Source organism: Chrysemys picta, chromosome 17, assembly GCF_011386835.1.
Source record: "Chrysemys picta bellii isolate R12L10 chromosome 17, ASM1138683v2, whole genome shotgun sequence".
NCBI lineage: Eukaryota > Metazoa > Chordata > Testudines > Emydidae > Chrysemys > Chrysemys picta.
This window is the reverse complement of record NC_088807.1, coordinates 4,985,104-5,010,478: the sequence shown is the minus strand read 5'-3', so window position 1 is coordinate 5,010,478 and position 25,375 is coordinate 4,985,104. Positions and strand designations below refer to the sequence as shown.

The 25,375-nt window shown below is 43.8% G+C and overlaps 1 protein-coding gene across 3 annotated transcripts in view; it reads left to right on the top strand.

Moving 5' to 3' along the window:
* Positions 1–25,375, top strand: part of ARHGAP35 (Rho GTPase activating protein 35) — a 102,577-nt gene that overhangs the window by 66,230 nt on the left and 10,972 nt on the right. The window lies entirely within an intron of this gene.

Here is a 25,375-nt window from a genome sequence, read left to right as displayed (position 1 = left end):
AATGTTTCCTCCCATTTCTGGATGATGGAAACATGATTTTGCTTAAATGTGAAGACTAATGCATTAATTTAAATGTTTCAGAGGGGTAGCCATGTTAGTCTCCTCTACAAGTAAAAACAACGAGGAGTCCTTGTGGCACCTTAGAGACTAACAAATTTGGGCGTAAGCTTTTGTGGGCTATAACCCACTTCATCAGAAGCCTGGAGTGAAAAATACAGTAAGCAGGTATAAATATACAGCGCATGAAAAGATGGGAATTGCCTTACCAAGTGGGGGGGTCAGTGCTAACGAGGCCAATTCAGTTAGGGTGGATGTCAACTGTTGGGAATGGGCTACAAGAAGGCGTGAATGGGAGCCTGCTCCCAAGTTTGAGGTTTGTGGTGTCCTAGGCAGCTAGGAAAGCATGGAGCCAGGAGAGGGGAGGTTGATGAAGGGAGGGAGGTACACAGATGGCTTTGTCTTCCCAGGAAAGGCCCATCAACCAGTAGCAAGTTTGCATAAAGAAAGATGCAAATTTCTTTTGTAGGTTTTAGTAACTGATTCTACAGACATATAAACTGTGGCCTAATGGAGCCTGAATAGATGACTAGTTCTGAGGAAAGGTGTGCGTACTTCTAGGTCGATGACGGATGGCCGTTGTAACTGTCTGTTAGAGATTCTACTCAGTTTACTGTACAGTGATTATTCAGGAAGTTTAAAATCAAGACTATTGCTTGATCAGAGTGACAATGGCAGTTCAGGAAGTATAAAGTTAAATACCAAACAAGGCAAGGCTTTGAGCCAGTAAATGTTTCAGTGAATACTCTCACAGTGGGGGTCTTGATAACATCAGGGCTACAGAGATTTGCCTTCAGTGTTGTTCAGTGTCAGAGCTTATTCTGAAAGACTTCTAATTCATTACCATCCTGTTGATACTGGCCAGGAAAAAAGTTAACCCTTCTAGTGAGCAGTGGCTTTTTAAAACATTGTTCTTGCTTGAAAATTGCTAACAGGTTTTGACAATCAGTGCACCCAAGCAATGTTAATTCCTTCTTGTAGTGATTCTGTGAGAGGAAAAATATGAAAAGAAATTCTTTAAAAATCACTGACACTAAAATGACTCCTTAATTATGCATGACAATTACTACAGGGCAGAGTTAAGGTTGTTTGGATGTCTTAACTGCATTTCTTGCACCTTACAGTAACATGTTCGGATTTCTTTTAAGTATAAATGGTCTGAGTTAAACAGGATGACGTTTAACAAAGACAAATGCAAAGTGCTCCACTTAGGAAGGAAAAACCAATTTCACACATACAGAATGGGAAAAGACTGTCTAGGTAGGAGTACGGCAGAAAGGGATCTAGGGGTTATAGTGGACCACAAGCTAAATATGAGTCAACAGTGTGATGCTGTTGCAAAAAAAGCAAACGTGATTCTGGGATGTATTAACAGGTGTGTTGTGAGCAAGACACGAGAAGTCATTCTTCCGCTCTACTCTGCTCTGGTTAGGCCTCAGCTGGAGTATTGTGTCCAGTTCTGGGCGCCGCATTTTAAAAAAGATGTGGAGAAATTGGAAAGGGTCCAAAGAAGAGCAACAAGAATGATTAAAGGTCTTGAGAACATGACCTATGAAGGAAGGCTGAAAGAATTGGGTTTGTTTAGTTTGGAAAAGAGAAGACTGAGAGGGGACATGATAGCAGTTTACAGGTATCTAAAAGGGTGTCATAAGGAGGAGGGAGAGAACTTGTTCACCTTAGCCTCTAAGGATAGAACCAGAAACAATGGGTTTAAACTGCAGCAAGGGAGGTCTAGGTTGGACATTAGGAAAAAGTTCCTAACTGTCAGGGTGGTTAAACACTGGAACAAATTGCCTAGGGAGGTTGTGGAATCTCCGTCTCTGGAGATATTTAAGAGTAGGTTAGATAAATGTCTATCAGGGATGGTCTAGACAGTATTTGGTCCTGCCATGCGGGCAGGGGACTGGACTCGATGACCTCTCGAGGTCCCTTCCAGTCCTATAATCTATGAATCTATGAATAACCTTAACTTTGAATTTCCTGGGTTTATAATGCCTGATTCTAGGATAATTACAGCAGCTTTCTCATTTTTTTTACCTTTAAATTATTGATAATACTCTCTGCCTTAATGTATAATTGGAAATTATATACAGTTTAAAATCTCTGCTTTTATTCCAAGCAATGAAAGTTGTTTTTAGTGTATTTAATGTAGCCAAAACCTGCTGCAGTTCTTCTCAAACGGATTAAAAATAATTTCCACTTCCATATATAGGGAGTGAAGTGTTCGATGAACCATCTCGGAGAGTGCTAGCTAGTACAATTCCTCTGTCTATGTGCTGGAAGTGAAGAGGGAATTAAACAAGCTGATAACTTCCTCAGACATTTCTTAACACGAGAGCCTTTATCCAGCACAGTCCTTTTCAAATGCATGAAAACGTAGAAAGATTAATGTAAATTCTAAGTTTCAGAGTAACAGCCGTGTTAGTCTGTATAGCTCAAAAAGATGTTACCTTACCGTCACTGACACATCATGAAAAAACGTTGCTAAATCCATTTAGAGACAATTCTGCAGATTATAGCGTTGCAGCAGCAAATTGGGGTTGAGGTAGAACTTTCATTCTAAACCTCCATTTACAGGAACTCGGTGTGTTTTTTGTTGTTTGTTTGTTTTTTTAAACTGACTCGTCAGACTGATATTTCCCATGTTAGTTCTCTGTTTAACACATGGATTTTTTCAAGTGTGTGTAGAATGTTTGCTGAAATGCCCCCCTGTTTTCTTTGTGTTCAGGTAATTCAAAATGTTCATTAAAACTTCAGATTTGCTACGAGCCTAGTCCTCCATGAGGAAAAGTGCCTATAACATCCTTGAAGAATTGTCATTTATAAACCAAATTGTGGATTAGAGTAATGGATATTCTCTTTGTAGCTTTTTATAAGTAAGTGTTTGTGTATAAATCTTCTGTATATAGAGGTTTTTTTAACTCTATATACCTTGGATCATACAAAGAGCTCATAACTTGGCTAGGAAATGCCTGTATGAAACGGCAATTGTGCATATCTGTATCTGCATTTTGTTTTAAATTCAGGAGAACCGATTTAAGGGTCTCCTCTGTGTATATCCATGTCTCAGTTAAACAAGCATCCCATGTAAACAGTTTATACAGTACTGAATTTTACCGCTTATTTCATTTGGCTGAAGCCTGATTACAATTAATGTACATTTTATTAGTGCATAAAACAGATTAACTTGTAATTTAAAATATAAAATTAGTAAAATGAACATAGCCAGTGCATTCCTGGCCCTTTCCTGATTCACTATGAGACATGCAGAAAATAAAGCCGCAAGCAAATTGTGACTTTTAACTGCCACGTTAACACTTGTAATTGTAATTGGCAGTGTTTTAGGCTGAAAATCACCACAACAAAGTGATTGGATTGAGCAATTAGTCGTCCTGTAAAGTGACAAAACACTTATTCTGTTCAGTGAGAGAAAAATTGGTTATTTGAGGATTGGCATATTAAAATTGGCTTTCTTGTTATCCATGCCTTGTTAGGAAAATAGAAATTGCCAGATTGGATCAGACCCATGATCTGTCTAGTCCAGTGTCCTGTCTCTGACCGTGCTTACCACCACATGTTCAGAAAATAGTGCAAGAATCCACACAGTAGGCAGATAGTGGGTAATCTGCACCCCATTAAGGTCCCATCCTAATCCCTAATTGTCAAATTGGTTTAATCTCTAAAGCATGAGATTTTATATCCCTTCCAATACTTCTTGTTACCATTAACTATGGATATTCTTGTTACCCATATAAGTGTTCAATTCACCTTTTGATCTTGCTAATTCTTGACCTTAGCGATGCCCTTTGGCAATGAGTTCCACAGCCTAATCATGCATGATTTTTAATATTAATTATGCATTTTTTTTGTTTGTTTTCATCAAAAAGGTTAGCAGTGATTGGGCAAGTAATATAGTGAACATCGGTGTCAGTGGCATGAGATCTGAGGCTAAAATAGGGAAAGAATGAGTTAAGAATTATGTAGGTCTCGCCTACACTAGAAAACTAGGTCAACCCAGCTACGTTGCTCAGAGGTTTGAAAAATCCACAACTCTGGGTGACATAGTTAAGCTGACCTAAATCCCCTTGTAGACAATGGCAGTTCAATGGACGAATTCTTCTTTCGACCTAGCTATCCCCTCTAAGGGATGTGGATTACCTCTGCTGATGGAAGAACTACCTGGCATAGGTAGCGTCTACGCCGAGGCTACGTCTACACTACGCCCTATGTTGGCAAAATTTATGTTGCTTGGGGCATAAATATTCCACCCCCCTGAAGTTACACTGACATAAGCGCTAGTGTGCACAGTGCTATGTTGGCGGTAGAGCTTCTCCCACTGACATAGCTTATGCTGCTCACGGGGGTGGTTTTTTATGCTGCTGGGAGAGCTCTCTCCCATCCGCAAAGTGTCTTCACCACACATGCTGCACCGGTGCCACTGCAGCATTGTAAATCAAGACATGCCCTGAGTGTTACAGTGGTGCAGCTGTGCTGTGAAGCATTGTAAGTGAAGAAGACTGAGAGGGGACATGATAGCAGTTTTCAGGTATCTAAAAGGGTGTCATAAGGAGGAGGGAGAAAACTTGTTCACCTTAGCCTCTAAGGATAGAACCAGAAGCAATGGGTTTAAACTGCAGCAAGGGAGGTCTAGGTTGGACATTAGGAAAAAGTTCCTAACTGTCAGGGTGGTTAAACACTGGAATAAATTGCCTAGGGAGGTTGTGGAATCTCCATCTCTGGAGATATTTAAGAGTAGGTTAGATAAATGTCTATCAGGGATGGTCTAGACAGTATTTGGTCCTGCCATGCGGGCAGGGGACTGGACTCGATGACCTCTCGAGGTCCCTTCCAGTCCTAGAATCTATGAATCTATGAATAAGCCCTTAGACAAATTAGATGTCTTCAAGTTGGCACCTTAGAATACCTAAGAAATTTGCTGAAGAGATCTTTGAGGCATTAGTGATTATCTTTGAGAACTCATGGAGGACAGGAGAGATCTTAGAGGACTGGAAAAGGGCAAATATAATACTTACCTATAAAAAGGGGAATAAGGACAACGCACAGAATTATAGGCCAATCAACTTAATTTTGGTACTTGGAAAGAAATAGAAGTAAATAATCAAGCAATCAGTTTGTAAGCACCTAGAAGATAGTAAGGTGATAAGTAACAGTCAGCATGGATTTGTCAAGAACAAATCAAGTCAAACTAACCCAGTTGTCCCCAAACTGGCACGCCCTTCCCTAGGGGAGTACAGAGGAACGTCTGGAGGGGCGCAGCGGGGCCTGGGCCAGCCCCCATGAGGGGGCGAGGTAGGAGCGTCACCCAACTCTACTTTGGCCCTTGCCCCAATTGTGGCTATGGCCCGACTCTTGCTTTTGGCCTCCGGCCCGGCTGCAACTCCACTTGGGGGTGGGGCAGTGAGTGGGAGAGGAGGCGTCGACTGGTAATGGGGGTTTGAGGGGAAAAGTTTGAGGACCATTGAACTAACCTAATATCCTTCTTTGACAGGGTAACAAGCCTTGTGGATGGGGGGAAGCAGCAGCAATGAGATTGGAACCCCATAATATATATTAGTACATTGCCAGGCACAGTGGGATCCAACCTGATACTTGTCTTTAGATGTACTCACAATGTAAATAACAATTGTGGCAGTAATTGTACTGTAATGATGATCCATCATTAGTAATCTTTATCCTTCCTTAATGCATACAAAGGAAAAGGTAGTTTGGGGTATTGGCAAGTTTAAAAATTTGATGCATCTGTATCTTGTATTGTGCCAAAGATTACCAGGATTTTCAGACAGTATTTCACACTGTCAGCATTGGTAACTTTTTAAGAAACCATTTTCTGAAATTTTCCTGTAATTGCCAAAACCTTATAAACGTAAAATGGCTGTCAGGTTTTGGAATAATAGAACTGAATTTGGAATCATAGAGCTGTGACCCGGTAAGAAGGTAACAGAAACCAAAAGACCAAACTGTGCACTAAAACAGGCAGATGATTTTATACATCTGTCTTCAAATTTCAGGATTGCATAATCCAGTTCGTTCTCTTAAAACAGGACCAAATTAATCCTTTGTGTAACTCCATTTATTTTAGTGGAGTTACAGCAGGAATGAATTTAGTCTATAGTCTCTGTTCACAGCAATGTCCTTTCTATGAGTGTACAAAATTCTGGGATGAGTAACAGAAGAAATGGTAGGAAGGCTCACAGTTGTGTTGTCACTAGCCAGATTACACGTTTTAATACAATGACCATGTCTTGGCAACATTGTACTGCCTATGATTGCTCAGTCTGTGCTAGAATTCAACAGAAACTTATTAACGGAATCCTAAAATACTACTTCACACCCTTCCAAGAGAGTGCTACTTAGAGAGAGTACAGTAACTTTCATGCCATAGTCTCAATTTTTTTGCTACGCTTAATCTAATTTTTAGTGGTCACCACTCTAGAGATCAAAGTGTATTAGAAGGAGTCCTATTTTTTAAATTTAGAAGAAAATGGTCTTGTGGTAAAGCCACTTGATTGGGACTTGGCAGACCTATGTTCAGTATGAAACTCTACCAGACTTCCTGTGTGATCTGAAGAAAATCACTTAATCTCTCTGGGGTCAGTTCCCAATTTGTAAAATGGGGATAATAGCTCCTTTGTTTGTAAGCTCTTGGGGGCAGGGACTGCCTCGTACTTTGTCTGTACAGCACTCATCACAACAAGCCCTTGGTCTCAGTTGGGGCTTCTAAGTTAGTACCATAATACAAATAAATAAAATTTAGGATAGTTCCACTCTGGTAGTTAGTTTGCCTTTTAATAGATAATGTATAAGTGATTGAACTAGCAAAACTTATAAACTGTTGTTGCATTATTTCTAATGGTGGTGAAAAAAGGGGTATTAAAATTCATAGTTCCTTTCAGTATTCTGCATTTTAATGAGCTTTTTAGTGTTGGTACCTCTTTTGAAAAAATAGTGAAATATAATTTGGGATAAAACATGGGATTAAGCTGAGTTGAAAAACTTCAGTAATGTTGACATAACGTAGCGTTTTTTCTGTGGTTTTAAGGTATGGTTTAAATGATACTTTGAGATATGCTCGGGTGTAATTAAGAAAAGATCAAATTAGCTTTAATATAATATTAGGAAAGATTCCTAACAGTGAGAGCTAATAATTTGTGGAATGTTCTCCCATGAGATATGATCGAGGTCCCATCACTTGTGGAAACCTCATTTTAGACAGGAGCAAACCTGCTTTGGTCTCAGAGCATTGCACTGTATGCAACTATGAAATCCTTGATGTGATAAGCCAGTTGCTATGGAGACCAATATTTGGAATAGATCAGAGGGTCTCAAACTGTGGTCCGCGGATCACCAGTGGTCCACAAGCTCTATTCAGGTGGTCCGCGGATAGTTCCCTCTAAGGTGCGCGCCTGGGCGACCGCAAACGAGAGAATGAAGGGTCACCCACCTAATTAGTGGAGCCACTCAGGCATGGCTCCACTAATTAGGTGCCTGGACCCTGGAGAAGATGCACATGTAAGGTGAGGTGATGGCCTTGGGGGGTAGGTGGGAGGGGGCAGTGGGGTGAGAAGAGGAGGTGGGGGGAATTTGGGACGTGCAGGGCTGCGGTGGCCAGAGAAAGAGGCGATTTTCCCCAGCTCCAGGGCTGCGGCTGCCGGGGAGAGACCCCCTCTCCTTCCCAGCCTCAGCTCTGTGGCTGCTGTGGTGTGGGAGAGACCTCCCCTCTTTCCCAGGCCTAGCTCGGGGGTTGCCGCGGCAGGGGAGAGAGGGTAACATCCATTGCATTAGAAAGGTAAGACTACTGATATTAAAATGTGAGTTGTGTGCTTTTATTTGTAGAACAAAAAAAGTTTGTTTTTTTTACATAGCGCTTTTATCCAAAGCACTTTACAATAGTTAGCTAACTGTACAAACAACATTTGGAAAGATCATTAAGTGGTCCACCGAGACCCTCAGAAATTTTCAAGTGGTCTGCGAAAAAGAAAGTTTGAGAACCACTGGAATAGATAATTCCTTGAGTAGATGTGGCTGTGTATTCCACTTAGGCGTGTGTGGAGAATTTTGCCTAGCAGGGGCGGCGTTCCCACCTCATGGCCATAGCCCTACTACCCGTTTAGTGTTAGTTAAGTATTGACCTGGTGATGCTCTCACTGGGATTTTTAAACATTGTCTGTTATGTGGAGGGGCAATTCCTAACAGCCGTCCACACATGCGGTGCTTGCTCTGCTTGGGCAAGGCTGAGTGTGCTGGAGTTTCACCCTCTGGAGCCGACGCCTCTCTGAAGAGAGGGAGGAGCCATTCTCCATTGAGTGCACTGAGGAAAAGATCACATAAAACCAATCCAGACTGTCTATGGAGACCAGTATTTGGAATACATAATACTACAGTAGAACCTCAACGATATGAACACCAGAGTTACAGACCGGTCAACCGGACACCATGTGAAACCGGAAGTAACCAATCAGGCAGCAGCAGAAATTAAAAAAAAAAAAATCAAGTACTGTACTGTGCCTGTATTGCCTCTTAAAGGTAGGCACATCTGGGCTGCCTATGCCCACCCGACCCCCAGCCCCACTCGCAGGGCAGCCACTTACTACAAGAAACTGGGCCTGGCAGCCGAGGCGGCTGGTGCTGAATCAACGAGGAGTACGGTGGCACCTTAAAGACTAACCGATTTATTTGGGCATAAGCTTTCACAGATAAAAAACCCACTTCTTCAGATGCCCCCGGTACTTGTTCATGAACTGTTGTTAATGTGTTAAACTTTGGTTCATTAATGCCGCTGATTGTGTCTGGATGAGAACACTGCAGAGGTGAACCTCCTTGAAACAGGAAGGGTCTTGCAGCATACGCTTGCGTCTCTAGTGATTTGTTGTGGAGACAGAATAGCAGTCAGCCCTCTCTTTCAGAGGGTGAATAGAGTGTTGTAGGGAAAGGGAGAAGAGTACTGACGAGGAAAGAAAATCTTCATGGGCATTCTAACAAGTTCACACTTTAGGATTCAGAGTGTCTCACATACTTGGCAGACTGTTTACTCACAGCTGCTTTTACACTTCATCACTCAGGGCTTGTCTTGGTTTGAAACGCAACAGTGGTGCAGCTGCATCACTATAGCACTTCAGTGTAGACACTACCTATCATGGACTACCCATCCCCCTGCCGGAGCCCAGAGCCCACCCACCACGGCCACCAGCCCCAGGCTAGTGCCCCGGAGTGCCGGGAGGGCGGGTGGTGCGGCCCCAGCCTTCCCAATCCTGGAGCGCTGGGAGGCCGAGTGGTGCGGCCCCAGCCTGAGCTGGGGCCGCTACGCAGGAGGAGCTGCAGAGGAATCCTGGTGGTGGAGCGTGGGCAAGGCCAGGCCTGGCTGTTTTGGGAGGCACAGCCTCCCTTAGCCTATGGTACCCGCCACCTATGCTACCTATATGCCAACGGGAGGGATTCTTCTGTTGGCATAGATAATCCACTTCCCCTGCAGGTGGTAGCTATTCTTCTGTCAACCTTCCGCTGTCAACCCAGGGATTGGGTTAGCTTAACGATATCGCTCAGGGGTGTGGATTTTTCACACCCCAGAGCAATGTAGCTGGGTCAGCCTAACTTTTTGGTGTAGGCCTTGTTCTCTTTTATTATTTTGATATCTGTACCTGTTGTTTCAAATACTTTAATCCTTGAATCAACAGACCCATAACAAATGGTGTTGAAATAGTAGAGACTATAGTCCAAGAGAAATGTTCTCTACCAGGGAAAAGTGCAAAGCAGAAATACTCAGGACATCATGGTTTACCTAGGGCATACTTATGGCTTATCTATACTTGGAAGCTTACCAAAATAGCTATTCTCGAATGTATATTCCAGAATAACGATTTCAGTAAATTTTGTAAGTGTAGACAAGTTTGGTGCTATAGAAACGGATGCTGAGATAGAAAGAGATTTGGTAATGTAGGTATTTTATAGATGTCTGAAGATGTGCATTTCCGTACTAACTGCCGAGATCACTGAAACGATTTCTGGTTTAGATCAGGACATGCGTTCAGAAACTCCCCAGCATTTATTATCTGTAATGGGAGGCACAGAAAGAACCAACCAGATGTCAAATCCATATGATGCCACAGACATGGTGTGATGTTTGCACCTCTCCTTTTCCTAACCTAGGGATTTATGACACAGCTGGCTGTGTACACAATGCCTTCTCTAATTTATAGAGTGACAGCATCTGTTCGCCTGGCTGGCAGTCATCAAGATTGTCATAACAGACTGAGTAGATATCGCAAGTCCATGTTTCAGTGAAAGAAGGCGGCGTATTGCCAGAAGTTGACACACTTACTCTTTAGAGAGATCTTTGCTGCCAAGGAGAAATACCCAGTAAAAATGCAGGGCTGAAGTCTCCTGAGCTGTCTGTCTGACACCTTTCTCTAGCGCTAGGTCCACTCAGAATTTAAAGGAGAAATATGGATTGTGTGCAGAATTTCTGCCTGAGTAAAGGGTGAGGGGTGAAAATCCTTTAAATAAGGACACCGGCAAACTTACTTGATGCAGCCAGTTATGAAGCACCAACTAATGTAAATAAAAATGTCAAAAGATAATGAATGGCGAGGAGAATAAATCTGGCCTGCTCTGGATGACTCTTTGGAGGATGATTTAATACCAGAGCAGAATATTTTTCTTGTCAGCTCCTAATATTCTATATTTAAAACCACTTTGCTAATAAAAGTTTAGATTGGGATAAGTCATGTTAGTGTCTACTTGTAAACTTAAGAATGTGTCCTACATTATATTTTTTGTTTTGTTTTGTTGTGGCTTATATATCGAATGTGTATAAATATGGACAGAGAGTCATAATGGTTTAAAAAAGAAACCACAGATTTTCACAGAAAATAGTGGAGTTAAAATTGAGAAAGTATGAATACCTTACGGGAAAAATATAAGTATTCCCTTTGTTCTTCTCTTAGGCATCTAATTCAAACCAGGTGTAACTCCATTGGTTCTCATGACCTCTTACCCAAGGACTGAATTTAGCCTGTATTTCTAAAACTTTGGTCTTTTCTAGAGAGTTTCATCTGTACTGTATCGAGTTTATTCCTTGTTCTGTTTGTCTTTGAGTATTGTATTTTGCCTAGTTACTTCAGGAGGCATAGTCAACACACAATCTAGACAATTTCAGCAAATGAGTTTCAGGTGGTCCACCATGTTCTGAACCCTGTACCAATTTTATTTTATGGTTTTGTAATCACATTTTTTTTAACTCCCTGGTTGTTGTGTAATGGACCCATACAAACATGGGAAACAGGGGAAGTGACTGTTCAAATTGCTATCAAATACCTTAAGTATATTTAAAATCATAGAACAATATGTTCTTTTAGAAATGAGATGAATGCTTGTGTGAAATTTGTAGGAATGCTATTAGTTTGTGGGCTTAAAATCATAGAAGTTTTATTTTTTTAAAGCAGATTATAAAAATATTTTTAAAACTAAAAGGAAATATTGCTTTCACACTTTATATCCTGGAGATTTTGAATGTAAGTTTATAATTTAAAGAAAAGCTCTGTGTAAGCCCCAAACTTCTCTCTCAGCAACTGAAGTTGGTCCAATAAAAGATATTACCTCACTGACCTTGTCTCTCTAATATCCTGGGACTGACATGGCTAGGACAACACAGCTTATGAAAAAACAACAACCCATTGTTAATGCACAGAACTAGATATCTGCAAATAGCTAGATCTTAATTCAGGTGACTTGCCTTTTCAATATAAGTCTTTTAATGTTTTATAAAACCAACATTTCAGAAAAGAAACTAATGTAGAATATGGTGGTGAAATAACATTACAGGTTTGGATCTAATCGCAAAAACAAGGAAATCCCTTGAGACACAAGCTTTAGTGTTTATGGTGATTACAACTTGCCTGGCAGAAAGAATGAGGCGTGTGATATTCCTCAAGTGATTGCCTGTATGGATTCCACTCTTGATTTGCATGAGCCTAAGACTGGATTATTTTGGCCAGCAGTGTCTGTGCCAGTGCCCTTGATGACCTCATGCCCCACCACCCGAGGACATAAACTAGGGAGAAAGTCCTTGTTTCCTTTTTATCACTCTTGAAAGAATCCCTGCAGTGTCTGCCTGCTTCTCTGCACACTGTGCTAGTGTTGGTTATTGGTATTGTTAATTAGTTAGTCTTAGTCTCTCTGCCCTTTGGCACAAAAAATCTTTAGTCAGTTTATAGTCTAAGCTCCCTGACCCCTACGATAGGGGCTCGAGCAATGCAGAAGTGAAATCCCTGGAGTTCAAACCCCGCACCTCAAATGAAACTGCAATCATGCTTAATGTCAGGTGCTCCAGGTGCCTCTTTTTGTTCAGAAATATGATCTCTCCTAAGCAATGTTTTGTATGTCACTCCTTTTCTAAGTGGACTGAAAGCTAGAGGTTCATCTAAAATTGTTCCTCATGGAGCGCTTTTTGCTCTATCACAGGAACAAGTGAAATTTAAAATGGCTACCGAGGGACAGATAATAGCCCACGTTTCCCTACATACGGCACTGGATGCATCGGACACAGCGGTGTGTACTATGGCCACATCTGTGGAAGAACATCCTCCTAGCTTCAGTCCTCTGGGATTCCCAGGGAAGTCCAAACCACAACTGAGGACCTTCCCATTAAGGGTAATGAACTTAATTCCAAAATAGATCAGATTCTCCATTTGCTGAAGGTACTTCAAGAAAACTTGGCATTCTTTGGGACTGTGTGATCCAGTCCCAAGAAGAAAGCCACTAAGACCACAGTGTTCCTTCTGCCTGTTACTATCATCAGCCTCAGAAGACTTCGGAGCCACTGAGAGAAGCAGAGTTTCTTCCAACAGTAACTCTTCTGCCTCTTCACAAACTCTGCTTCTTCTGCCAGGCAGCAGGTTTGATGCCAGTGTCAGAGCCTGACAGAACCTCTTGATCTCTTTCTTTCCACCCCTCTTTGGCTTTTTATTTTTGGGAAGCCTGGACTCTGATCACTTCAGACCAGTGTGTCTTGGAAATTGTCAACAAGGAGTATTCTCTCCAATTCCAGTCCCTTCCTACCCTCCTTCCTTGTCCTCTTCAGGGATCTCATGAGATACTGTTGAAAGAAATGGACTTCTGTCTACAACTTGGATCTCTAGAGAAGGAGGTACTGTTAGAGTTCAGGGGTTTTATACCCATTATTTTCTCATCCCAAAGAAGAAAGGGAGTTGTTGGCATCCCATTCTGGACCTTCAACATCTTGGCAAATTCCATCCATCGATTCAAGTTCAGGATGGTGACTTTGGTCTCTCTAATTCCTTTGGTAGATCCTCAAGACTGGCTCATGACTCTTGACCTTCAGCATACCGTTTTCATATGTCCATTCGTCCAACCCACAGCAAATACTTCAGATTCCTGATAGGAACATCTCACTGCTGGTACAGGATCCTTCCCACTTTGGTTTTTCCACAGCATTGAAGGTATTTCATCATGTGCTTGGCAGTTATGGCAGCTTGTCCAAGGAAGCATGGGAACCAGGTCTGTCCATGTCCCAACTTCTGGCTGATCTGAGGAAGCTCACGCCAGCAGGTGACCAACTTGAGTCACATGACTGTACGGCTCTTCAGTGCATTGGGTCTCAAAGTCAACAGTGAAAAATATATTTATTTCAACTCAGAACATAGTTTTATAGGAGCTGAGTTAGATTCCATGTCAGTGCAAGTTTACCTTACGTAAGAGAGGTTCCAAACTACAGCGAACCTCATCAACCAACTTCTGTCCCTCTCAGACATCGTAAGAGCATGCCTTAGACTTCTGGACGAAAGGCCTCATGCACCTATGTGAAGCAGTTGGCTAGGCTTCACCTACATTCCTTACAAAGGTGGTTAAAATCAGTGTATCTATCCAGCAGGCACCGCATGGATATATGATGGTCCCAGTCCTGCAAGTAGTCATCTCCTTGCTAAACTGGTGGAAATACCCTCTTCAGGTGTGCAAGGGAGTACCCTTCTCTGCAGTTCTTCCAATCAAGACACTGGTGACGATGCCTCCACTGAGGAATAGGGGGATGCGCTCCTTCAAATGCAGGGGATGTGATCCTTCAGGAAGCTAGTCTGCACGTAAATGTCCTGGATCTCAGAGCCATCCACTTGGTATGCAAAATCATTTCAGCCTTTACTCCAGGGATCCACAATCCAGGTGCTCACAGGCAACACCACAGCTGTGCGTTATGTCTACAGGCAGGGAGTAGCCAGGTCACCAGCTCTCTGGAGGCCATTCAGCTCTGAACTTGGTGTATTTATCATGCTGAAGGCACTGCATCTTCCAGGCTTTCAGACTCACTAACAGATTGTCAGCAGACAATTCCCAGACAACTGTAAGCGGCTGAATAAGGACCCAGTGTTGCAGACCATCTTGGTTGGTTGGGCCTGCTCCATCCTTCGGGTGAGGGATGTGAGGATGTCTAGAGCACAGGTTTGTCCCAACAGACTCTGTTGACTAAAACATCTGATCTTGTGCGAGTGGGGCACACACGTACCAAGAGTGGAGTCTGTGTGGACAATGTATGTTGAAGAGCTGTAGTTTTATATTTATGGTGTTTTTACTGCTTTTTGGTGAATTTTAAACCCAGAAATTGTCAATCCCTGAAGCTGCTCTAGCAATCTGTTTCTAACTGCTCACAGGCGCTAGTTGGGTTAGATCAGTGTCATCGTAGGTCATTCTTTGTAGCTCTGAAAATTACTCAACAGGTGCATTTTGTGTTTTGTTCTCATTTGTTGTTTCGTGCTGCTATATTTTTTCAGAACTAATTTAACTTGATTTTTCTCTCCAAGGCTGGATTAAGGGCTCTAGAGACCCTAAATGTCATGAACCTTGCCCTGATGCTATCCTTCATATGTAGTATGTGTTTTCCCCCTCAAACTGTATTATGTATATAATTGTCCTCTGTGTTTTTTTTGCTTCTTTTCATGACTCTACGAACACAACTGTACTAGTGCTTCTTGTATGGGCGCAACTCAGAAAATTGACTTTGCTATCATTTTTCTAGTCGCTAACTAATATGCCAAATGCTCCCCCCCCCTTTTCCCCCTTTCGAGTGATGATCCGGAAAAGGAGAGGTTCTGTCACAGGGATAAAGGCCTAAACATCTGGGAAGCCTTCCCTGATTGAAAAACCAGATTTATTTCTAGTTATCTGGATTATTAAAGGGTTCTTTCATATCTAAATGTCCTGCTAAAAAACGTAGATTGTCATGGACTATTATCGCCGTGGATGTCTCAACATTTATGAAGGTCTCCAGTGAGTCATTTGATTCTTGGTAGCTAGTGTATGTGAATCTTACTTTCTGGTTGTAGAAATGTCAGCTGGAAGAATGAAGTGCTTTAGAAAGGCAAGGTATATTTGCATGTTTATCCAAAATTCTTTTCTGAAACAGATTAAGGTTCTACCTTCATTAACTTTTCCCACCACTTGAGTCTAAGATTTGACTCATGTAATAAAGGTCGTTTATTGAGAATGAACAAATCTCTTTGGATAGTCCAACCAGCTTTTTTCTTTAGATTCTAATTCATTAACTGGGCCTCTGATTAAGGACTATGTTGAAAATAACTGCTGTCTTTCTTTTCTTGTTCTTGCTGATGGGAATGCCACTTAGGCAATGTTAAAGTCCTTTCTACTGGAGGGCTCTCAGCAGCCAGTTTTTGGTTGGTGTAACCACACAAGATATCCCAGGGTAGCCACATTGCGCTCATTCTAGATCTTTGTCAGATGTTACTGCTGAGAATCTGACAGCAAGAGTGAGAAACCCAACCGTTCCTCCTACTTAGTATCTTTCAGGATGTTGGTCATTTTGTATTCTCACCTTACTTCCATTATCCGTGAACTTTCTTACAGCTATTGACAAAAACTAACGGGGAGCAAGCATACAAGTGAGGTTATACATGAATTGCGCTGTTGAAAACACTGCAGCACATATCTTTGAATCTTGTCATTCACTGCCCTGACCAGATATGAACCAGTGAAAGTCACGTGTTGACACTTACATGAATTACCAGATGTAACCAGTTGGTGCTGCTGGAGCATACCGTGGGCACTGTTAGGAGCAATAAGGTGGGTCACCCAGAGACTGATAGTTGAGAAGAAAAGAGCAGAAGTCAGGTAGCATTAGAAACCTTTGATGAACATAGACCCTGTAATGAGCATGACCCTTATATAAATGATCATGTTGGTTATGGTGCTGTTCTACCTTTTCTGGTGATCTCCCTTTAAAAAGTTTTACCTTTTTATCATAGAAACCCCATGCTGGATTTGTATCCCCATTATTCAGGTACCCATTCATTCTGTGTGTTTCATTTCAAAATGAATGGATTGATCCTCTCCTCATGCACTGGATACATACATATCTTGGGAAATCTATTGCCTTTGTGTGCAGACAGGTTATCTTGATTCTTCACAAAATTCATGTCCGTATGTCTGAGGATAAATCTTACTGCTTTTTTGCACATTTAGGTTCCAGTAATTCTCTCAAATGCAAACCTTTCTTACACTGCTGTAGCGCAGCTACTTGGGGGATTTGCATGGATATGGGGCAAAAATTCCCTTCTATGCTGGGGCTCCCAACATTGCCAAAACTGATGGAGCTGGACCCATGTTAGCAATGGTGTAGACAGGGCTTTGTGTTTCAAAGTCAAGTTACTCCTTTGCAGCTTCTTCCCAGGTTTTATTTCTGTTTATATGAAATTAGTGGTTGATATTAATAGTTCAGTTCAGGTCAAATGATGTTTAGCCTGTCTTGATGCTACAGCTTTGCAATGTCTGTGTGGCTGGTGTAAAACAGGATTTCATAAAATAAACATGGAAGTGGATTGCAGGAAATATTAAGTCAGTTAATAAATACTGATGAGACATGATGGGTGAGGTTATATCTTTTATTGGACCAACTTCTTTTGGTGAGAGAGAGAAGCTTTTGAGCTTACCCAGAGCTTTTCTTCAGGTCTGGGAAATGTACTCATGCCATATCGAAGTACAGGTGGAACAGATTGTTTAGCATAAGCCATAAATCCAATGTCTCTATTGAGTCCATGTCTTTTAGTATCTAGCAAAGTTATGAATTTAAGCTCCCAAGTTCATCTTTTGCAGGTGTCGTGCAGGTTTCCGTTGACTGATGTCAGCTATAGAGTGATCGCTTTGTCAAAAATGTTCACCCACAAACGATGTGGTGTTTTTATCTTCTATTAATTTTTTTGTGAGAGTTAATCAAGAGCGTAGTAGCAGTGGAGGTTTGACTACAGGTTTTACATGTGGTGTTTTGGCAAGATCTGGTGCTGCTTTGAGTTGGTGGGTCCTGGTCTCTGGGGCGTTTGCTTCTGATAACGAGCTTGGAGAGTATGGAGGGTTGTTTGAAAACCAAAAGAATCCTCATCCTCAAAGGAAACCCGCATAATACCTTCAAAAGATAATCCTGTGAGCTTAAATTCATGACTTGGCTAGATACTAAAAATCATGGACTGAATAGAGACACTGGATTTATTGCTTATTACAACAATCTATAACTTAACCTCCCCCGCCCCCCCAGCTTTCCCCCCTCTCCTATGGCTGGGAGTTAATGTTCATGGGTCACGTCATCTTGAATGGTGACTTGAAATATGTTAACTACTTATGCTAAACAATCTGTTCTGCTTTACATTTAGCTATGACAATGAAACTGACTCTGTACTAGAAGCATGACATCAGCGGAGCTGCACCGCTGTAGAGCGTTTGGTGAAAACGCTCTGCACTGACGGGAGAGAGCTCTTGCATTGGTATAATAAATCCACCTCCACAAGAGGCGGTAGTTATGTCGGCATGATAGTGCTATCCATACTGGTGCTTAGGTCGGTGTGACTTATTCACACCCCTGAATGACATAAATTATTCTTGCATGGTGTCAAGTATCAGGAGGTAGCAGTGTTAGTCTATATCCACAAAAACAACAAGGAATCCGGTGGCCACTGGACTCCTTGTTGTTTTTCTAAATTATTCTGAAGTAAGTGGGAGTGTAGTGTAGATCTGGCCTGAGTATATTTCCCAGACCTGAAGAAAAGCTCCGTGTAAGCTCGAAGCGCTTCTCTCTCCAACAGAAGTTGGTCCAATAAAAGATATTGCCTCACCCACCTTGTCTCTCTCATATCCTGGGACCAACATGGCTACACCAATGCATATATTAAATATTGCTGTTGCTCAGTCATGAAAGGGGATGGTTTGAATTTACAAGTTACGTTTGTTGCAATTTTTCATTATATATGTTGTCAGCATTATGCCTCTCGTTTAAGCTACTGGTAATTAATTTGTCATTTACTCTTATTAGCGGCTATGGTGGACGGTCAATAAGAGAAGGAATTACTCATCTTACTTTGTGCTGAGTGGTAATGTTCTGTCAGAAAAAATTAATTGGGGAACAATTGTGGAGCCATCTGCAGTCTTCGCAGTCCCATAGTGTCTAATCCCTTTCCATCTACATGTCTGAGCAACGAGTCTTTGGGGAAAAAAGAAAGAAATTGCCAGAATGTCTGTGACTCTGATGTTCCTTTTGTTTCATGCATTCATTGCTTAGTATTGCTGTAAGGTTCAACAGTGCCAGTGTTACTTAAGGCAAGAACGATGCTGGCTTTGTTATGTGTGAGTTTGGTGTGACAGAAATGATTGAGGTCAGATTTGCTAACAGGAGTTAGGGAGCATGTAGACTTTTAATGACCATACTAGGCTTTTAAATAGCTCTTCGTATTTTCACGGCTTTCTTTTTCCAGTTTGCACATCCCTGCTTTGATTTCTCTGTGGCTCTCCCATTTTATATGAAAATGGAACTAGCCCTGGGGTCCATGACTAGGTTGCTTCTTTCTTGGGAACGTGGTGCTGTAGCAGTAATGGTTCACCACGGGCTGGGGGTTGTAACAAAACCCGAGAAGCAGAGCACAATAATCTTTGGGGAAAGTGCAACTCCTGGGGAACACTTAATATGAACAGTATTTTATAGCACGGCAAAAGCCAGAAACAAATCTTAAGAACTAGTTACTGTCAATTTAAAGTCATCTTTGGACAGTTTGAGTATGTCCATCAGTAGTGAGTCAAACTGAGGCTATGTCTACACTACCATGGGATCGATGCTCCAGTGATCGATGCACCGGGATCGATTTAGTGGGTCTAGTGAAGACCCACTAAATTGGCAGCAGAGCACTCTCCAGTCGACCCTGGTACTCCACCAGGAACGAGAGGAGTAAGGTAAGACTCTCCTGTCAACCCAGCGTGGTGTAGATCCCGTAATAAGTCAACCTAAGCTACATCGTTATTCACGTAGCTGGAGTTGCGTAACTCAGGTTGATGTACCCTGGTAGTGTAGACATAGCCTGAGACAAGTGTGAGCAAGGACCAGAAAGCCAGAGCTTCAGATTAAAGGCAAAGAGATGGGGCTCTCTTTTCTTGCTCTATGTGTACATTAAACAGTTACTTGCCTTAATAAGCCCTGTTGTCTAATGGCGAGCTTGTTTTGAATTTGGGCCGCAGGGAGACAAATGGTGGCAGCTGCTCCTGTTTTTCTTTCCAAGTGCACAAACACTGATTCTTTTCTGTCCAGCCCTGAATTTTATGATCCTCTGGGTTGGTCCATTTTTTTTTCCTGATGAGGTGAGTTTCTTTCTGTGAAATGAGACCCTGATACAGAGCACTTCTTTAGCAATTAAAAGCTTTTAAACTGTACAGTTGATGACCTGTATATTGAATAAATCCTTTGCCTTTCAGATTCAAATACCATTAATGTACTGCGCATCATAAGACAGGTTCTCTGCTTTTATCTCACTGAACGTGGGCTTCTCAGAAAGCATCAATTAAAATGATGGCTAAATTGAGACATTTGTTCTCCCTGCTTATAGATTGACTGCAAGAGTTGCATATCCTTCTAGTTGCACTGCAAGTTATCACCCTCGCCCTCTTGTGTCCAATCGTTTCTGTCTATGCTGTGGTTACTGCAACAGAGCTGCATGAGCGGCTGTATGTACAGGCATTTGTCCTTGGGATAGTAATAAGGAAAGGAGCAGTGAGGGGTAGCTTCTTCCTTTAGCCAGATTCCAAATACCCATGGACATCAGCAGTCACTTGCCTTATTTCTTCCATCTGTTGCACAGATGTGTGGAAAACAGAAGCACCTTTTTAAATCTAATTTTATGCCCCAAAAAGTTGTTTAGTGAAATAGTGTTATTTGTTCAGTATATTCATTTAACAGGTTAACTTCCTATAGAAGCTATTTTTGCAGTTGCCACAACGTTTATTTTAGGTAAGAACTGGTATTGTCCTCTGCTTAGAGTAGAGGGGGAGTCAGAGACCCAGGGTATGTCTACACTACAAAATTAGGTCGAATTTATAGAAGCCGGTTTTATAGATATCGGTTTTATACAGTCGATTGTGTGTGTCCCTACATAAAATGCTCTAAGTGTATGAAGCTGGCAGACCGCGTCCACTGTACTGAGGCTAGCGTCGACTTCCGGAGCGTTGCACTGTGGGTAGCTATCCCACAGTTCCCGCAGTCTCCACCGCCCATTGGAATTTTGGGTTGAGATCCCAATGCCTGATGATGCAAAACAGTGTCGTGGGGGGTTCTGGGTACATGCCGTCAGGCCCCTCACCCTCCGTCAGAGCAACAGCAGACAATCGATTCGCGCCTTTTTACCTGGGTTACCTGGGCAGACAACATACCACGGCAAGCATGGAGCCCGCTCAGCTCAGCTCAGCTCACCGTCACCATATGTCATCTGGGTGCCAGCCGACGTGGTACTGCATTGCTACACAGCAGCAGCTAATTGCCTTTTGGCAGTAGACGGTGCAGTATGACTGGTAGCCGTCATCGGCTATCTGGGTGCTGGCAGACGTGGGGCTGCATTGCTACACAGCAGCAGCCCCTTGCCTTTTGGCAGTAGATGGTGTACTAAGACTGATATCCATCGTCGTCATATTCCAGTTCAATCAGCGGCACCTGGGCAGACATGCTTTGTCTCCTGGAGACTCAGTCCTGCCGGCAGTCCTATTGAACCGTCTTGACGATGATGGCTAGCAGTCGTAGTACAGTATCTTCTGCCAAGCACCCAGAAGATGCCGAGGGCTATCAGTCATGCTGCACCGTCTGCTGCCAGCTTAAGATGTAAAAAATAGATGTATTCATTTGCTTCCCCCTCCCTCCGTGAAATCAAAGGCCTGCAAAACCCAGGGTTTTGAGTTCAGTCTTTGGGGGGGCCATTCTATGTGACAGTTGTTTGTGTTTCTCCCTGATGCACAGCCACCTTCGTTAATTTTAATTCCCTGTACCTGTACGCCATGTCGTCAGTCGCCCCTCCCTCCCTCCGTCAGTTTCGCGCCTTTTTTCAGACCAGACGCCATAGCACTGGGATCATGGAGCCCGCTCAGATCACCGCGGCAATTATGAGCACTATGAACACCACGCGCATTGTCCTGGAGTATATGCAGAGCCAGGACATGCCAAAGCAAAACCAGGACCAGCCAATGAGGCGATTGCAGTGCGGCGACGAGAGTGATGAGGAAATTGACATGGACACAGCCCTCACACAAGGTACGGGTCCCAGCAATGTGCAAATCATGGTGTTACTGGGGCAGGTTCATGCCGTGGAACGCCGATTCTGGGCCCAGGAAACAAGCACAGACTGGTGGGACCGCATCGTGTTGCAGGTCTGGGACGATTCCCAGTGGCTGCAAAACTTTCGCATGCGTAAGGGCACTTTCATGGAACTTTGTGACTTGCTTTCCCCTGTCCTGAAGCGCCAGAATACCAGGATGAGAGCAGCCCTCACAGTTGAGAAGCGAGTGGAGATAGCCCTGTGGAAGCTTGCAACACCAGACAGCTACCAGTCAGTCAGGAATCAATTTGGAGTGGGCAAATCTACTGTGGGGGCTGCTGTGATCCAAGTTGCCAGGGCAATCAAAGACCTGCTGATATCAAGGGTAGTGACTCTGGGAAACGTGCAGGCCATAGTGGATGGCTTTGCTGCAATGGGATTCCCAAACTGTGGTGGGGCGATAGACGGAACCCATATCCCTATCTTGTCACCGGAGCACCAAACCACCGAGTACATAAACCGCAAGGGGTACTTTTCAATGCTGCTGCAAGCCCTGGTGGATCACAAGGGACGTTTCACCAACATCAACTTGGGATGGCTGGGAAAGGTATATGATGCTTGCGTCTTCAGGCACTCTGGTCTGTTTCGAAAGCTGGAGGAAGGGGCTTTCTTCCCGGACCAGAAAATAACCGTTGGGGATGTTGAAATGCCTATCGTGATCCTTGGGGACCCAGCCTACCCCTTAATGCCATGGCTCATGAAGCCGTACACAGGCAGCCTGGACAGTAGTCAGGACCTGTTCAACTACAGGCTGAGCAAGTGCCGAATGGTGGTGGAATGTGCATTTGGACGTTTAAAAGCACGCTGGCGCAGCTTACTAACTCGCTCAGACCTCAGCGAAAAGAATATCCCCATTGTTATTGCTGCTTGCTGTGCGCTCCACAATATTTGTGAGAGTAAGGGAGAGACATTTATGGCAGGGTGGGAGGTTAAGGCAAATCGCCTGGCCGCTGATTACGCACAGCCAGATACCAGGGCGGTTAGAAGAGTACAGCAGGGCACGGTGCTCATCAGAGAAGCTTTGAAAACGAGTTTTGTGACTTGCCAGGCTACGGTGTGAAACTTCTGTTTGTTTGTTTCTCCTTGATGAACCCTCCACCTCCCCCACCCCCCAGTTCACTCTACTTCCCTGTAAACCAACCACCCCACCCTCCCCTCCCCCCTTCGAGCACTGCTTGCAGAGGCAATAAAGTCATTGTTACTTCACATTCATGCATTCTTTATTAATTCATCACACGACTAGGGGGATAATTGCCAAGGTAGCCCGAGAGGAGTGGGGGAGGAGGGAAGGAAAAGGACACACTGCAGTTTAAAACTTTAAAACTTATTGAAGGCCAGCCTTCCGATGCTCGGGCAATCATCTGGGGTGGAGTGACTGGGTGGCCGGAGGCCCCCCCACTGTGTTTTTGGGCATCTGGGTGAGGAGGCAATGGGACTTGGGGAGGAGGGCTGTTGGTTACACAGGGGCTGTAGCGGTGGTCTCTGCTCCTGCTGCCTTTCCTGCAGCTCAACCATATGCTGGAGCATATCAGTTTGATGCTCCAGCAGCCGGAGCATCAACTCTTGCCTTCTGTCTGCAAGCTGATGCCACCTATCATCTTCAGCCCGCCACTTGCTCTTTTCATCCCGCGATTCAGCCCACCACCTCTCCTCTCATTCATATTGTGCTTTTCTGTAGTCTGACATTGACTGCCTCCACGCATTCTGCTGTGCTCTTTCAGCGTGGGAGGACATCTGGAGCTCCGTGAACGTATCATCCCGAGTCCGCCGTTTTCTTCTTCCAATCTTTGCTAGCCTCTGCGAAGGAGAAACATTTGCAGCTGGTGGAGGACAAGGGAGAGGTGGTTAAAAAAGACACATTTTAGAGAACAATGGGTACACTCTTTCACGTTAAATTTTGCTGTTCCCATTACACAGCACATGTGCTTTCGTTACAAGGTCGCATTTTTCCTCTTATATTGAGGGCCTGCCGGTTTGGTGTGTGAGATCACTCACGCGGTGCCAGGCAACAGAATTCGGCTTGCAGGCAGCCATGGTAAGCCACAGTCTTTTGGCTTTTTTAACCCTCATAACGTGGGAATGGTTTCAAACAATAGCGCCCTCATTTCCCATACCAAGGGCCCATTGGGTTGGCCATTTAAAATGGGTTTGCAGTGTAAAAGGAGGGGCTGGGGTTTCCGGGTTAACATGCAGCACAAACCCAACTACCCCCACATACACACACACCCAATTCTCTGGGATGATCCCTTCACCCCTCCCCTCGCCCCACCGCGTGGCTAACAGAGGGGAACGTTTCTGTTCAGCTGAGCAGGAACGGGCACCTCTGAATGCCCCCTTAATAAAATCACCCCATTTCAACCAGGTGACCGTGAATGATATCACTGTCCTGAGGATAACAAAGAGAGATAAGGAATGGATGTTGTCTGCATGCCAGCAAACACCGGGACCATACGCTGCCATGCTTTGTTATGCAATGATTCCAGACTACGTGCTACTGGTCTGGCGTGGTAAAGTGTCCTACCATGGCGGACCGGATAAGGCAGCCCTCCCCAGAAACCTTTTGCAAAGGCTTTGGGAGTACATGAAGGAGAGCTTTCTGGAGATGTCCCTGGAGGATTTCCGCTCCATCCCCATACATGTTAACAGACTTTTCCAGTAGTTGTACTGGCCGCGATTGCCAGGGCAAATTAATCATTAAACACACTTGCTTTTAAACCATGTGTAATATTTACAAAGGTACACTCACCAGAGGTCCCTTGTGTGCCCTCAGGGTCTGGGAGCACGCCTTTGGTGGGTTGGGGGGTTACTGGTTCCAGGTCCAGGGTGATAAACATATCCTGGCTGTTGGGGAAACCGGTTTCTCCGCTTCCTTGCTGTGAGCTATCTTCATTGTCTTCTTCATCATCATCATCATTATCATTATCTTCCGTGTACCCCGAACCTGCTTCCCTGTTGCATGTTTCTCCATTGATGGAGTCAAAGCACATGGTTGGGGTAGTGGTGGCTGCACCCCCTAGAATGGCATGCAGCTCCGCGTAGAAGTGGCATGTTTGCGGCTCTGCCCCAGACCTTCCGTTTGCCTCTCTGGCTTTGTGGTAGGCTTGCCTTAGCTCCTTAATTTTCACGCAGCACTGCTGTGCGTCCCTGTTATGGCCTCTGTCCTTCATGGCCTTGGAGACCTTTTCTAATATTTTGCCATTTTGTTTACTGCTACGGAGTTCAGCTAGCACTGATTCATCTCCCCATATGGCGAGCAGATCCCGTACCTCCCATTCTGTCCATGCTGGAGCTCTTTTGCGATCCTGGGACTCCATCATGGTTACCCGTGCCAATGAGCTCCGCGTGATCACCTGTGCTCTCCCCGCTGGGCAAACAGGAAATGAAATTCAAAAGTTCGCGGGGCTTTTCCTGTCTACCTGGTCAGTGCATCTGAGTTGAGAGTGCTGTCCAGAGTGGTCACAATGAAGCACTGTGGGATAGCTCCCGGAGGCCAATAACGTCAAAATGCATCCACACTACCCCAAATCCGACCCGCAAAGGCCAATTTTAGCGCTAATCCCCTCGTCAGAGGTGGAGTAAAGAAACCAGTTTAAAGGGCCCTTTAAGTCGAAAGAAAGGGCTTCGTCGTGTGGACGTGTCCAGGCTTAATTCAGTTTAACCCTGCTAAA